A 15426-nucleotide genomic window follows, 5' to 3' on the forward strand; every position below is an offset into this window, starting at 1 on the left:
TGCTGGAAACAGAGAATTTCTTGGCTACAGTTTTGTTTTGTTTTAAGCATTTATTTAAAAGGGACAGTGATGGAGGCAGGAGGTGGAGGGCCGGGAGATGGAGAGAAAGATCATCCACTGGTTAACAGAGATCTTCTGTCCCCAAATGCCCATTAACAGATCAGGATGGGTCAAGCTGAATCCAGGAGCCAGAGAACTCCATCTGGATCTCCCACATGGATGGCAGGAACCCAGGTACTTGGGCCATCATCTACTGCCCTTCAGACACATTAGCAGGGAGTTCGGTCAGGAGCATGGAGGCAGGACCCGACCCCAGGCACTACAGGGTGGAGGCTTAATCTACTGCACCACAATGCCTGTCCTCAATCACAGCTTTCTGTCCATTTAAACATACCTACCTAATTCTTTATACTCAGTTCACGCTACCTATTCATTTGCTCATTGAACAGGCATCAGATGAGAGCTAACAGCACTAAAAATAAGTCATCAGATATTGGGCAGTTACAGGTTATGGACCATAACCTTATCTCTTACGATTATTGGGTCATCCAATCCTCATTGCATCCCTTAAGCACTATGATTATCTCCATTTTACAGAAAAGAAAACTGAGCTTTAGTTAACATAAATTGCCTGAGTGGTCAATAAATGGTAGAAAGTACTTTAACCTGGGACCTTCTGATGCCAAACCTCATGTTGTTAATTATTATACTCTAACAAGTAAATCCAGAACATGTACTTGGTACTTATCAGGTGCTAGATGTCTTCATTAATTAAAAATAAACAAAGCTAGGCTATAACCTCCTTTAGGTGGAGAATACTTTCTTATTCTTCCTGCTATTCTCAGTTTCTAAAATAATGCTAATAATGTTTGTTGAATTAACAAGAAAATGGCTCCTGTTCTCAAAGACACAGTAGAGCCAAACACAAGTTTACATGAAAAATCTAAAAGATCATCCAAAAGAAGAAAAGACCAAGACTCAAAACTGTACAGGATACAGAAGCAGGAGTGATCACAGCCAGGAAATGAACTTTACTCTACAGCCAAGCAGTAACACAGTCTGGCATCACAAACTCAAATGCTTACAATGGCCTGATAGGGAACACACATGAACAAACCAGGCCAGGTAAAGGCTGTGTAAACTGGAAAGCACATGCCGCCATCTAAGTAACAACTCAGCTCCAGTTGGTCAGAGTCAGGGAGAAATGTAGATTCAGTACTGCAATGACTTGTGAATTTTCAAAATAAGTTGAAAAATTTGACTTTTTGATGTTAAAATCTTCAAATTTTTTAAATGCTGGTTAGTAAATCATAAAATAAAAACAATCAAGAAAACATATCCTTAGGAAAGATTTGGCTGATGCCCCATTTGTTTGCAGTCTTTAGATTTGATTGTATTTAATAATCTTTTTATCATAAAGGATCTTCTTTTTTTCCCAAAAGCTTCAGAATTTTAAAGTCTTTGTATAATGAACAGCATTTTAAAATATTTAATTAGTTTTCTTATATGAATTAAATACATCAATGACCAATCAGGTCACCACAGGACAAAAAAGAGTTAACATTAACTCTACCCTAAGCAAAGAAACTTGGCATTTTTATTACTGAGGGTAAATTTGTTGCAGATAGGGGCAGGGGTTTGGCCCAATGGTTAAGATGCTCACTCTGGGTTATCAGAGATGCCTGGGTTCAAGTCCTGGCTTCACTTCTAATTCCAGATTGATGCTAATGTGCACCGCTGGGAAGCCAGCAGGTGATGGCTCACTCACCCATGTAGGAAGCCTGGATTGACTTTGTGGTTCCTGGTTTTGGACTGGCCCAACCCTGGTTGTTTTGGGCATTTGGGGAGTTAACCAGCAGGGAGAAAAGGTCTCTCTCTCTCTCTCCCCCCCTACTTTTTTGCCTACCTCTCCTTCTCCCTCTCTCTGCTTTTCAAACTAACATTGTAGCTAAATGTAAGATTTCTCATTATTCTTTAAAATAATGAAAATACTTAGCCTTTATTTCTGTCTTTATGGATGTCCGTGAGATCTGAGGACCCAAATTGGAAATTATTAGACTAAGTAAGTTGCCTCAAAGATCTGGGGCAGTGGGGTCAGTGCTGCAGTGCTGGCAACCTATATGGGCACCGGTTTGAGTCCTGGCTACTCCTCATCTGATACAGCTCTCTGCTATGGGCTGGGAAAGCAGTGGAAGATGGTCCAAGTGCTTGGGCCCCTGCACTTGCACGGGAGATTCTGAAGAAGTTCCTGGCTCCTGGCTTCAGATCGGCCCAGCTCAGGTCATTGCAGCCATCTGGGGAATGAACCAGCAGATGGAAGATCTTTCTCCCTGTCTCTCCCCATCTGTGTCTGTAACTCTCCCTCTCAAAAAACAAACAAACAAACAAACAAACAAAACCACAAAAACTCTTAAAGAAAAAAAAAAGATCTGGGGCAGTGAGACATAGCAGTAAAAATGTGGGATTTGGAGTCAGACAGAACTAGGTTGAATCCTAACCCCTCAACTTGATGAGCTGTGTGACCCTCAACAAATTGTTCAGCTTCTTTTTTTATTCATAAAATGAGAATAATCCTTTCCTACCTTGTAGAAGAGCCATGAGGAGTGATATTTAAATATGCAAGCTACTTTGCATGGTGGCTGCCATGAAGCAAGAGATAAAATAAAAAAATTTCCTTAAATTCTGTTCTATAGTCTAGACTCAAAGTTTTTATCTATGTTAAACACTCTCTTTGGGTCACCTGCCACCAAAGCAGTGTTTTCAATCTCTATTGCCCACTAAATTTCCTTTTTGCCTTTTGCCTGCTAAGTCCTCGCCAGTGTTCTCTCCCCCTACAGCTGCCCACTTAAAGAGCATCTATAAGGGGAGGGTCTTCAAAAAGTTCATGGAAAATGTGTATTAGGAATAAACTAGGAATTAATTTCAAAATATTTTAGCATCAAAACAAACTTGTACTAAGTTGCTATAACATATTTGAAAAGGACCTGCTTAAGGCAGTAAGGAGGATAGCAGTTTACAAAAAGCTCTTTTGTAATTTTTGTAATTTTAACAAGAATTCTGTTAAAATTGAAACAAAAATGAACATAAAACGGTGATGCTTGGGTAAAATAATGATGAAATCATCGATGATTTATGAAAAGTGCATGGGGTAATGCCCTCAAAGAAATCAGCAAAGTACAAATGGGTAGGTTGTTTTAAGAATGGACAAGATGTGTCCAGCACTGTGGCATAGTGGGTAAAGCCTCTGCCTGCAGTACTGGCCTCCCACATGGATGCTGGTCCGAGTCCCAGCTGTTCCACTTTGATCCAGCTCTCTGCTATGGTCTGGGAAAGCAGCATAAGATGGCCCAAGTCCTTGGGCCCCTGCACCCATGTGGGAGACCTGGAAGAAGCTTCAGACTCCTGGCTTTGGATCGGCCCAGCTCCAGTGATTGTGGCTATTTGGAGTATGAGCCAGCAGATGGAAGACTTCCCTCTCTCTGCCTCTGTAACTCTGCCTTTCAAATGAATAAATAAATCTTAATAAATAAATAAAGAGACAAGATGATGCTGAAGATGAAGCTTGCAGGATAGAACATCTGCATCAATTTGTGAGGACAAAAATTAATTTTTTGTGCCCTAAATGAAGAATACTGATGATTAACTGCAGTGTCCTAGGCAACACCACAGACATTTCAACTGGCTCAGGTTATACAATTCTGATTGAAAAATTAAAGTGCAACAAACTTTCAGCTCAATGGATATCAAAATTGTTGTACTGCAGATCAACTGCAGGCAAGAGCAGAGCTTTCCATGGAAATTTCAAACAAGTGGGATCCTGAAACATATCTTTGAAGAACTGGAACAGGATATGAAAGATAGTTTTACTAAAAAGATCCTGAACACAAAGCATAACCAAAGCAATGGCTATCAAGAGGCAGAAGTGATCCAGTCAAAATACAAGCAGAACAAGCAAAAGCAAAGGTCATGGCAACAGTTTTCTGGGAGGTTCATGGAATTTTGATTGCTGACTTTCTGTTACCAAGAAATGGTAACATCTTTTTATGATGTTCAAAGGAAGTTAGCCAAAGTTTTAGCAGAATATTACAAAGGAAAGCTTCTCGCTATGATTCCTTCTCTGCTACATAATGCCCTTGCTCATTCCTCTCATCAAACAATGCCAATTTTAAAAGAGTTTCTATGGGAAGTCATTAGGCATCTATCTGAGGAGTCCTGATTTGGCTCCTTCTGACTTCTTTTTGCCCCTAGTTTGAAAGAACCTTTAAAGCGCAATCCCATTCTTCAGTTAAAAAGACTACATTGACATGGTTAAATTCCTCAAACCTTCAATTCTTTAGGGATGTACTAAATAGCTTGTAATTACTTACAAACATGTCATGAAATCAACAGAGATTATATTGAGAAACAACATTTATATCTTCTTTTAATTCCATTTTTCCACAAATTTTTAGAATGTTTCTTGTATTGCTAGACCCCATACTAAATCACACGCTTGCCCTATAACCTGCATTGTGTAGATGTGAAATCTCAAGTTCACAGAGGTTAAGTGATTTCATGTGCGATTTGATTTTTTCACACTTATCTAACTTCAAAGCCCATGATTTTACTCTTCATCAAGCTGCTTCTCAATATATTTGAGGTGATAAATTTATGTAGCAATCACAATGAAAGAACATTATTAAAATAAGTTTTCCTACTATTTACACCACAGCACAGAGATATAGTACAATCACAGAAAAGGCAAAAAAAAAAAAAGAAAGAAAAAAAAAAAAAGAAAAAAGAGCTGGCAGTACCTCATGCTCTTTAATACTCTATCTTGGAGTAGAACAGCAGCACTGAGTATTACCTGCTGCATACCCAACCTGTGACTGATAGAGAAGGGACAGAGGAAGTGACCTTTGTTCTTTCTCACATTCAAGTAAAGATGATCCTGAGTTAACACATCTGTCAGGATCTGTATTTTACTCTAACACTATCTAACAAGAAAAAGTATACAAATATCAGCCCACTTAACACAGTATGACTAAAACAGTGTCAGCTCAAAAATGAATAAAATGAAAGGTCCTCTGTCATACACAGCAGCCATGATGATACACCCAATGTAGGAGGTCACACTGACTATCTTCCATTATACCTTTCATTCAAGGAACTCTAAGTGCTTGAACATGGCCACCTAACTCAACAGCAAGGAATTAGCAGGAGACACATTGGCTGGGTTTTCTTGCAATGGTAATTAAAAAACTCTGCAATGCTGGGACCAATGTAGTATAAGGGCAAGCAGGAATTTAAGGGAAGAGGAGAGACTGCTCTACAGAAGTGGGAAGCCAGAAGAAAGAGGCAAAGAAAAGAAAGGAAACTGATAGCGCATCTCTGGTACTAATCAATTCCCACCCTTGTCTCCACTGGGCACAGAAATACTTTTTGATTGGGTCCTGTAACACACATCATATCCTTTCCACAACCCCATATCACACAACTAGCCTAACTGGATTTGATTCTTATAACTAAACAGCTGCTGACGAACAGTATGAACCAAGAGAAATGACATAAACTAGCTCAAAGAGTAGATGATGGGGATTCCAAAACAGCTGAATAGGGAAAAAATGTGCTGACTTTGACCAGGGGAAGATAGCAGAAGAAAAGCAGAGGAAGCATATGCCCAGCGGAAAGTTGGAGAGAAGTCTGCAGTGGAAATTCTACAGAAAATAGAGGGACAATGTGGAGCAGTGTGGAAAGAGCGGATGCACGGCAGCAAGCCGGGACACCACACACGACTCCCACAGCTAGGGGCTGGAGGAGACACCAGCTCCTACGAGAGAGCTGAGAGCAAACTGTGGCAGCCTGTGTCACCAATGATACTGCACGAGGAAGAACCTTACAGATAACGTGACTTTGAGTATGGCCTATAGCCCTGGTTGGGGGCAGGGTACCCATCTAACCCAGCAAAGGAAAAGCACATTTCTTCTTCCCCAAACCCCTTGCAAAAGAGAAGATTCAAACGGCCCCACATGAGAAAAAAAATGCTCAGATCATTAGCCATCAGGGAAATGCAAATCAAAACCACATGAGCTTTCAGTCACCCAGTTAGAATGGCTCTCATACAGAAATCAAAAAACAATAAATGCTGGCAAGGATTGGGGAAAAGGTATCCTAATCCACTGTTGTCGGGAATGCAAAATAGTACAGCCATTGTGGAAAACTGTATGGAGATTCCTCAGAAATCTGGAAACAGATCTACCAAACAAACCATCCATCCCACTCCTGGGATACCCAAACAAAATGAAATCAGCATATGAAAAAGGTATCTGCATCCCCATGTTTATTGCAGCTCAATTCACAATCACTAAGATAGGAATCAACCCAGATGTCTATCAACAGATGACTGGATAAAGAAAATGTGGAGTATGGACTACTACTCAGTCATAATAAAGGATGAAATCCTGTCTTTTGCAACAAAATGGATGCAATTGGAAACTATTATACTTAGTGAAATAAGCCAGTCCCAAAAAGAAAAATACCTTGTTTTCCCTGACCTATGTTAACTAATAGAGTACAAAAGCTGTAATGTATGTGAGTGAAATTGACATTTTGAGATTATTTTCAGCCCTTTTCTCTACTGCTGAGGAACAGTTTTTCTTTTATTTGTCAAACTGTTTACTTAGTGGAAGGTTAATCTTAAGATTATAAAATAAACTGAAATTATGTCCTTGTTAAAAAAAAATAAAGAGTAGATCGTTAAAAAAAAAAAAACCAACCAACCAACCAACAAAAAAACTGTATCTGCAGCTTGCGCTGTGGTGTAGCAGGTTAAGCTACCACCTGTGATGCCCGCATCCCAAAGGGCACTGGTTTGTGTTCCAGCTGTCCCACTTCTGATCCAGCTCTCTGTTAATGTGTCTGGGAAAGCAGTGGAGAATAGCCCAAGTGTTTGGAACCTTGCCATCCATATGGGAGACTCGGATGGAGTTCCAGGCTCCTGGTTTTGGCCTGCCCCATTCCTGGCCATTGTGGTCATTTGGAGAGTGGACCAGATGGAAGCTCTATTCCTCTCTGGCTCGCCTTCTCTCTGTAACTCAAATAAACAAATAAATAAATAAATCTTTGGAAAAAAATCTCTTTTTATCAGATTGCACAGAAGAGAGAATGAATGAATGAACATTATTTCTAAGACTGAAAATTTGGCCGGTGCCATGGCTCACTAGGCTAATCCTCCGCCTGCAGTGCTGGCACCCCAGGTACTAGTCCTGGTTGCTCCTCTTCCACCTCTTCCAGTCCAGGTCTCTGCTGTGGCCCGGGAGGGCAGTGGAGGATGGCCCAAGTGCTTGGGTCCCTGTACCCGCATGGGAAACCGGGAGGAAGCACCCAGCTCCTGGTTTTGGATCAGCGCAGTGCTGGCCAAGGTGGCCATTAGGGGAGTGAACCAATGGAAGGAAGACCTTTCTCTCTGTCTCTCTCTCACTGTCTATAAATCTCTCTCTGTCTCTCACTGTCTAACTCTGCTTGTCAAAAAATATATTTAAAAAAAACCTGAAAATTCCTGAGTTATGGCTGTCACAGAATACATCTAGTTTATTTCTATTATGTTCATGCTTTTTAGAACCAGAAGGCTAAATGCTGGCAAAGCTCTCTTCTTATAAAATAAAGCAGGATGCCAACAAAAGACTTAAATAGTGATGTAATACACAATTTCCCCTGTGAACCATAGTTCAAAATATCTTTTTAATTGAAAGAGCTTATCTATTTCCATGTCCATATTCTGCCCTCCCCCAATCAACTATTTTATAGCTCTGTTCATTCACTGATCTGAAGGATTCAATATCTGAGATCTTCTCTGATGCTCCAAGAACAACCAGTCACTTTCTCCTCTGCCTCTCCTAGCACTTAACACACTTCTCTATATTTTGACACCATATACTACAATTCTCTGCTCATGAATTTCATTTCTCACTCGAGTATAAGACTCTCAATTGCAGGGCCCACATTTATTCTTTAGCTCTGCTATGTCTCGTTGTGTGTTTTGTGGAATAAATCAATACCCATTAGCTCCATCTCATAAAAAAGGTACTGGGAACAATTAAGGTCTAAAATTGTTCTGTAACAAAACAACTAAGGTTGCAACTATGGATACAAATAGTTTAGCTATTTCAACTGTGTTAGCCTTCATTTTAGTAACAACAAAAAAAGTATCAATATCTTTTGATACCATATCAATACTTATTAAACACTTGCCAGTTAAAGTTAAATTCCAGAGACAGGTATTGGGCCCAGTAGTGAAGATACCTGCATCCCATACTGAAGTACCTAGATTTGAATTCCAGTTTAGCACCTAACTCCAGCTTCCTATGAATGTACACCATGGGAGACAGGCAGCAGATGGTGACTCAAGTAGTTGGGTTCCTAAGACTCATTTGGGAGACCTGAATTAACCCTTGGCTCTGGCTTCAGCCTAGCCCAGGTCTTGGCTGCTGTAGGAATCTGGTGAGTGAAGCAGCATATGAGAGCTCTCTCCACACCTTCTAACTTCTTTGCTATCCGCCTTTCAAATAATTTTTAAAGTTTATTTTTAATTATATTCCAGAACACTTTATTGGATATAGAATAGGAGTGAGTGACAATGACAAAGAGCTTTTTATTTTTACCAAAAACAAAAACAAAAACAAAAAAACCCAACTATTTAGTACAATACAACTTTCCTCTTTAGGAGATACTCATACTGTATAAAAAAAGTAATACTAAAAAAAGTCAGAGTAATCATTTAACTTAAAAAGAAATCAACTGAAAAAAGTACCAAACTCAGCATTTAAGCTCAAATGATTGAAACAGATCTGGATTGAGTTTCCTGGAAACGCACTTAAGGGTCAAGCATATACTGGTTGATGGCAACTTAGCTTTGCAAGCTACTTCCAATGATGCAAGGAAAAAAATAATCTTCCTCCTCAATAACTGTACTTTCCTAATGGCAAAACCAAGGGAGGGGAACAGGAAGCCAGTAACAACTGTGAAGTGATTTTAAAAGGGCTCTGCTCAAGGTCATGGTGTCAGTTATTCATTGTATTATCTGATTAGGACAGACATTTAGGGAACTAAATGGTGATCAAGGTACTACTTTTGCTGATGGAGACCCAATTCGTAAAGTATAGTACTGTCTTAGTACTGAGGCTATTGTACGTGCGTCCTACTACCTCTTAACACTAAATCAAAGTTATCCAAATCTCAGGGAAGAAGTGACCTGAATTACTTCTAGTCACTGATAGAGAAGTTGGAACAAAGATCTGGATGGATCTACCAGAGGCAATTCCTTCCTCATCTGCTTCCTGCAATGAAGATCAGAAAGCAAAGGCCCATCCTGACTAAACCAGGGTGAGTCAAGAAAGCAAAAGAGAGCAAGATATGTTGTCTTTTTGGTGCAGGGACTATTAAAACTTTAAACAACAGAGAAGTGGAGCCAAATGATTATCAGACTCTCACCTATCGGACAAGTTGCTTCTCTTCTCTTGTGAGGGTGTAAGTAAGGAATGAGTAAGTAAGAGATGCAGAAGCATGCCCTTAACGAGCAGGAAAAGTTGGCAAAATTTCCTGATTTTGTAGCTATGTGCTAATAAGGGGAAATAAGGTTTCCCCCCAAAACAGACTTCTGATACCTGTGAAGGTATTTTCAGACAGAGAAATGTGCTAGTAGAAGTATACAAAGATGCCAAAATACCCAAAGACACTCTATAAACATTATGCATAAGGCCCTATTAGTCTCAGCACCTCAAGGTCCTATGTGTTTCCAAGGATCTGGTGTTAGAGAATAAATTCTGTCTCTTTTTAAGACCCACAACACAGCCAAGGAGAAACCAAAGGCTATGAGCAAAGACAAAAACAAACAAACAAACAAACAAAAACAAAAAAAAAAAACAGGCACACAATTCAGTAGGTTCAGATAAATACAAAATGGAGTTGTTGTAACATCTTTCTTTCCAAACTAACTTCCTCCTCCTAGTGGTCTGTTGTCTCCCAGTATAAAAAGCCAGGAGGCTAGCGCCAGCTAATCCTCTGCCTGTGGCGCCGGCACACAGGGTTCTAGTCCCAGTCGGGGTGCCGGATTCTGTCCCGGTTGCTCCTCTTCCAGAACAGCTCTCTGCTGTGGCCTGGGAAGGCAGTGGAGGATGGCTCAAGTCCTTGGGCCCTGCACCCGCATGGGAGACCAGGAGGAAGGACCTGGCTCCTGGCTTCGGATCGGTGCAGCATGCCAGCCATGGCGGCCATTTGGGGAGTGAACCAATGGAAGGAAGACCTTTCTCTTTCTCTCTCTCTCTTTCTGTCTAACTCTGCCTGTCCCAAAAAAAAAAAAAAAAAAAAAAAGTACTGAATAGCAATGAGATGTTAGAAAAAGTTTAAACTTAGAATACATATCTGTATATTTTTTCTCACTCTCAGTGTATTCTTTTTGAAAATATGAATTGTCTGTTTGGATTTGAAGGTCATGTTTTCTGGCATAAGCCCTACCTGTACTGCACAATTTATAAGGTCCATTTTCTGTCTGCATGGGAGACCAGGAGAAGCACCTGGCTCCTGGCTTCGGATCAGCGCGGCACGCCAGCTGCAGCAGCCACTGGAGGGTGAACCAACAGGAAAAAGGTAGACCTTTCTCTCTGTCTGTCTCTCTCTCACTGTCCACTCTGCCTGTCAAAAAAAGCAAGACCAAAAACAAAACCAAAAACCTGGGAGTTTTAGAGCCAGTGAGCGATACAGCTGGATGAAACCGTAAGTTTCACATCAAACTTGGTATTCTCATTTTACAAATGTTCAAACCCAGACCCAGAGAGGTTCAATGATTGTATAAGTTGACCTAAGTAGTGCCAAAGATACACCTGGAATCTTGACATAGCTCCATCCTTCTCCTTCATGCACCCACTGAGTCTTCTACATTTCCCCACACTTGTTTCCTCCACCTACTCTTTTCTTCCCATTGCTCCTATTCTTATTTCTTATCCAAGTGTGGAACTTCAAGACTTTTGAGTCTGAAACTTCAGAACAATTTTCTAATCTAGTGGGCCTTCAGGACGTTTCTTTTCCCCACCTAAAATCACTTCTTACTCTGCTCCAACAGTGATTCTCTGCCCTCCTGGGGTAGGCTGCATGGTTTTGCCATTGCTTTTCTTCATTTGCCAGCACGCCCCACACAGGGGCTTTCCTTTAGTCTTGGTCTTATAATGAAGTAGGGAGCAAAGTTAAAGCTAATGGACATGGACACATAGTATGGGAGAAAACAAGCATTTGCTGTTTTCTATCAGATTACAGCACTTAGAACAGCACATGGCACAAAGAAAGCAACATTTTTTTTTTTTTAATGCCTCACTGCAACTGTCTTTTGATACTATCATCTCCAATTTTCAGAAGGGAAAACTAAGGCCCAGGGAGTTTAAATAGTAGGGCTAAGGTTACACAGTTGGTGGTAAAGCTGGAATTCAAGTGCTGGCATCCCATATAGGCACCATTCTAGTTATGGCTGCTTCTCTTTTGATTCAGCTCTCTATGGCCTGGGAAAGCAGAAGATGGCCCAAGTAATTGGGCCCTTGCACCTGTGTGGGGTACCCAAGAAGTCCTGGCTCCTGATTCACCCAACTCTGGCCATTGCGGGCATTTAAGGATTGAACCAGCAGATGGAAGACCTTTCTGTCTCTCCCTCTGTCTGTAACTCTATCTCTCAAATAAATAATTTTTTTTAAAAAAAAGCTGAAATTCAAACTAGCTGGGAACTTCTGATATCAAAGTCACCTTAGAATTAGAAGAACTCTTAGAACTGTTAGAGTTTGAAATAAACATCGGTTCTTACTTATATATAATTCTCTGGTTATCTCACATATTATAACCTGACACTCATTCACCATTCCATCTTGGTTGTACAGAACTAGTGGACAAAGATTCCATTCTATCACAAACCCAAGAACCTGGTCAAGGCTCAATAAAAGAACTGTTCATTGATTGGCTGGTTTAAGGCAAAGGTCCACTCTCCTATCCTCAGGGAATCAGAAGTCTGGTTTGGGAACCTCTCACTTTGACTCAGTGTTCCAGAGGCACAGACACAGCCCTGGCATTTGGGGACTGAATCAGCAGATGGAAGATCTCTGTGTCATTCTGCCTTTCAAACAGATAAGTAAATCTTTTTTTAAAAAATAAGGTAAACATTATCACAAGGATGCTCAAAGTCTTGATTACACTGTAGTACATGTAAGTAAATTACTGTACATTACTGTAGTACATGTACATAAACAGGTGGTTTTTCCTGGTTTTCCAGGACCATGAAACCTGGGTTTAGAAAAACCAGTTGACAACTCAAATAATTAGCATTCAGCCTAATATGTCTGGAAAACCCTGCATTGGGGGGCTTCCCATTTACAGCTTCATGTGACATGCATCGTTCTAGCAGGCTGCTGGTTCTTTAAGCCTGCAGAGAGTTGAGCAGATGCAAAACAAATGTATGTCCCTGAAATGGGGAGAAGAGATCATTCACTATACATCACGCATCATAAAAACAGGAACTGTCCGTGGTATTGTTTTCTACTATAGCTCCAACTCTAGTGCTGCCTGGCATATAGTACGCATTTGACAACATCTGTTAAATAAATGGACAAAGAAATGGATCTTGCATAAGTGACAGAATGCTCATGGAGATTTCAGAATGAGTGCCCACATATTTTCTATCTTTAATTATTTAAATTTCCATATCTAGACTTCTAGACAGTGGTTAATTTACTTTCTTAGAACAAAAGATTGAAAATCATTCCAACAGCTTTTTGCATCATGACCCTGTACTAATCTAATAAGAGAAAGGTTACACTGCTTTTTGTTGATGAAAAGCACATTAATGAGATCACCTTGAAATAATCCCATCTCTATTATACAGGCAAAATTACATTTTCCAGCATAATTACTGTTTGAGTTGAACTCCCAAATTTTGATATTGTTTCACTCACAAAAGCAACACTAACTTACTAGTTTGTCAAACTTCTGGAAAATTGAAGGTAAGCACTTACTTTTAAGAATATAAGATGATCAACCTATACTGATGTCTCATTCTGTCTTTTGCATATTTTCCTATCAGCCAACAGGACTGTATAAGGTTTACTTTTTTTTATATATATATAAGATTTTATTTATTTACTTGAGGGGCAGCGATACAGACAGTGAGAGGGGAAGAGACATAGAGAAAGGTCTTCCATCACTGGTTCACTCCTCAAGTGGCCGACATGGCAGGAGCTGTGCCAATCAGAAGCCAGGAACCAGGAATTTCTTCCGGGTCTCCCATGCAGGTGCATGGGCCCAAGCACTTGGGTCATCTTCCACTGCTTTTGCAGGCCATAGCAGAGAGCTGGATCAGAAGTGGAGTAGCTGGGACTTGAACCAGTGCCCATATGGGATGCCAGCACTGCAGGCAGAGGAGTAACCTACCATGGCACAATACCAGCACCACAAGATTTACTTTCTATAATAGGTTTTAAAAGAAGGACTAATGGGTCTCCTTAACATGTGCTTTTAAGTCACACATCATTAGCATTCCTCAACCCTTACTTCAGATTCTAGAATGTAAGCTCCCTGTGGACAGGAATCTTGTTGAATGTTTTGTTCACGACTGTATTCCTAACACCAAAGAAAACACTGGTGCAAAGTTCCATATATACTGTTCGATGAATGCTATGTTTCTCCCCTCACTGAGGCTTTTAAAGCAAGACCTACCTCCCTCTTTTCCTCACACAAGCACATGTGCACACATGTAGAGAGAAATCTTGATATACTGCATGGCATTTTTCCCATGAAAAACACACACATCATGTAAGTTTTGTTAAAATGGATTATAAGAGGAAATCTGACAGTCTCTTTGCATTTTGCAATGCCATCAAGTCACCTCTTTTTCCAAGCCTTACCTGCCCTAAGCCACTTACCTTATTAGAAAAACATTTTCTTTTTTATTATAAGCTGTTCCTATCTACTTAAGTCTAATTTTATTTTAAATTGGGACTACAATTTTTCTGTGCAGTGCAAGGTTCTATTTTATAAGTAAACCCAATAAGATAATTGGATTCTGTACACTGACTTATTAGCTGAGACCTTGGTCAAAGTATTGAACATCTCTGGTTCTGATGTAAGAATAACAGCAGCACCTTCTTCCTAAGATGTTGAGGATTAAATGGGATAATCATTTCTGTGAGTGGTTGGCTACTTTCATTAATACAATCTCTGAAGGGTTGCAAGCCTAACAGCCATGGTAATCAACTACCTAAATAAGTCATCACCTTTACAAGTCATCATTTCATTTTCTTCCTAATGAGCCACTCTCCCCTACTGCATCCACAGAAGTAGAAACTCACAAAAAGTATGCTTTGTGAGTCCTTTTTATCCCCAAGCATGAATTATTCCTGCGGAGTTGAGAGCGCATTTCTGGGTTGCTTCTGGCTGGGTGGTGTCACTTAGGGAAGCCATTCATCTGGTTCTCTCCATTTCTTTTAATAGTCTATGTAACATTTCTCCTTCCTCATGGGGTTCCTTAAAGAGTCTTGGCTGGCTGGAGAGACTTGACCCTTCATTTTAGATTATCAAAAATTCTTAACCAGAGGGGATGAGCACTGAATACCAGGGGCATGCTGAGCCAGAGCATCTGTGCTTGGACTTTTCATCTATGCAGCTTGCTGTTAATTGCTACGTTTCCCCTCTTGCAACAATTATCCCCCCAATTCTCTCCCCACCTCCTCACCCTACCCCCAGTTAATTATCAGTTCTGGAATTAAACTGCTTGCTTCTCCTGCTGTTTCCATGGCAACAGTTGGCCTGCACCTGCCACTGGGTGAACAGTGGCTCTTTCAGAAGAGGCAATGGCAGTTACTGGCTCCACAAATCCAGGGAGTAAACTAATGTTTACCTGTCTAGGGAGAGCAGTTCCTGTTCATTCTACCTTAGGCACTTTCTTGGCAAACCCCACTTCCACTTCTTCTAAAAACTGCTTCTTGACATTTAGCAGAGAAAATTAAAAAAAAAAAAATCTGATAAAAATGCCAAATCTGGGGCAGGTGTTTAGCCTAGCAGTTAAGATACTCTTAACTAAGAGACCCATGTCCCACATCAGTGTATATGGCTTCCACATTCAGCTTCAGTCCTGATTCTAGCTTCCTGCTAATGCGGACCCTGAGAGGCAGTGGTGATGGCTCAAGTAACTAACTGGGCTGTTGCCACTCACATAGGTGACCTGGATTAAGTTCCTAACTTTGGCCCTCAGTGGGCTCTTAGGGAGTAAACCAGCAATTAGGTGTGCTCTCTCACAAATAAACGAATTTTTAAAAATTTAAATGCCAATTCTCTCTGCTTTGTCACAATCACATCCATGAGCTTCATTTATTCCCAGCCAAGAAACTGGAAGACGAATATTCCATCCTGAATATATACTAC

The 15426-nt window shown here is 40.4% G+C and overlaps 1 protein-coding gene across 1 annotated transcript in view; it reads right to left on the reverse strand.

Annotated features, from left to right (window-relative positions):
- The window catches only part of TRIM44 (tripartite motif containing 44), a 127001-nt gene that overhangs the window by 31605 nt on the left and 79970 nt on the right, over positions 1-15426 (reverse strand). The gene's annotated exons all lie outside the window — the stretch shown is intronic.

The sequence above is a fragment of the Lepus europaeus genome, chromosome 7 (assembly GCF_033115175.1).
Source record: "Lepus europaeus isolate LE1 chromosome 7, mLepTim1.pri, whole genome shotgun sequence".
Classification (NCBI taxonomy): domain Eukaryota; kingdom Metazoa; phylum Chordata; class Mammalia; order Lagomorpha; family Leporidae; genus Lepus; species Lepus europaeus.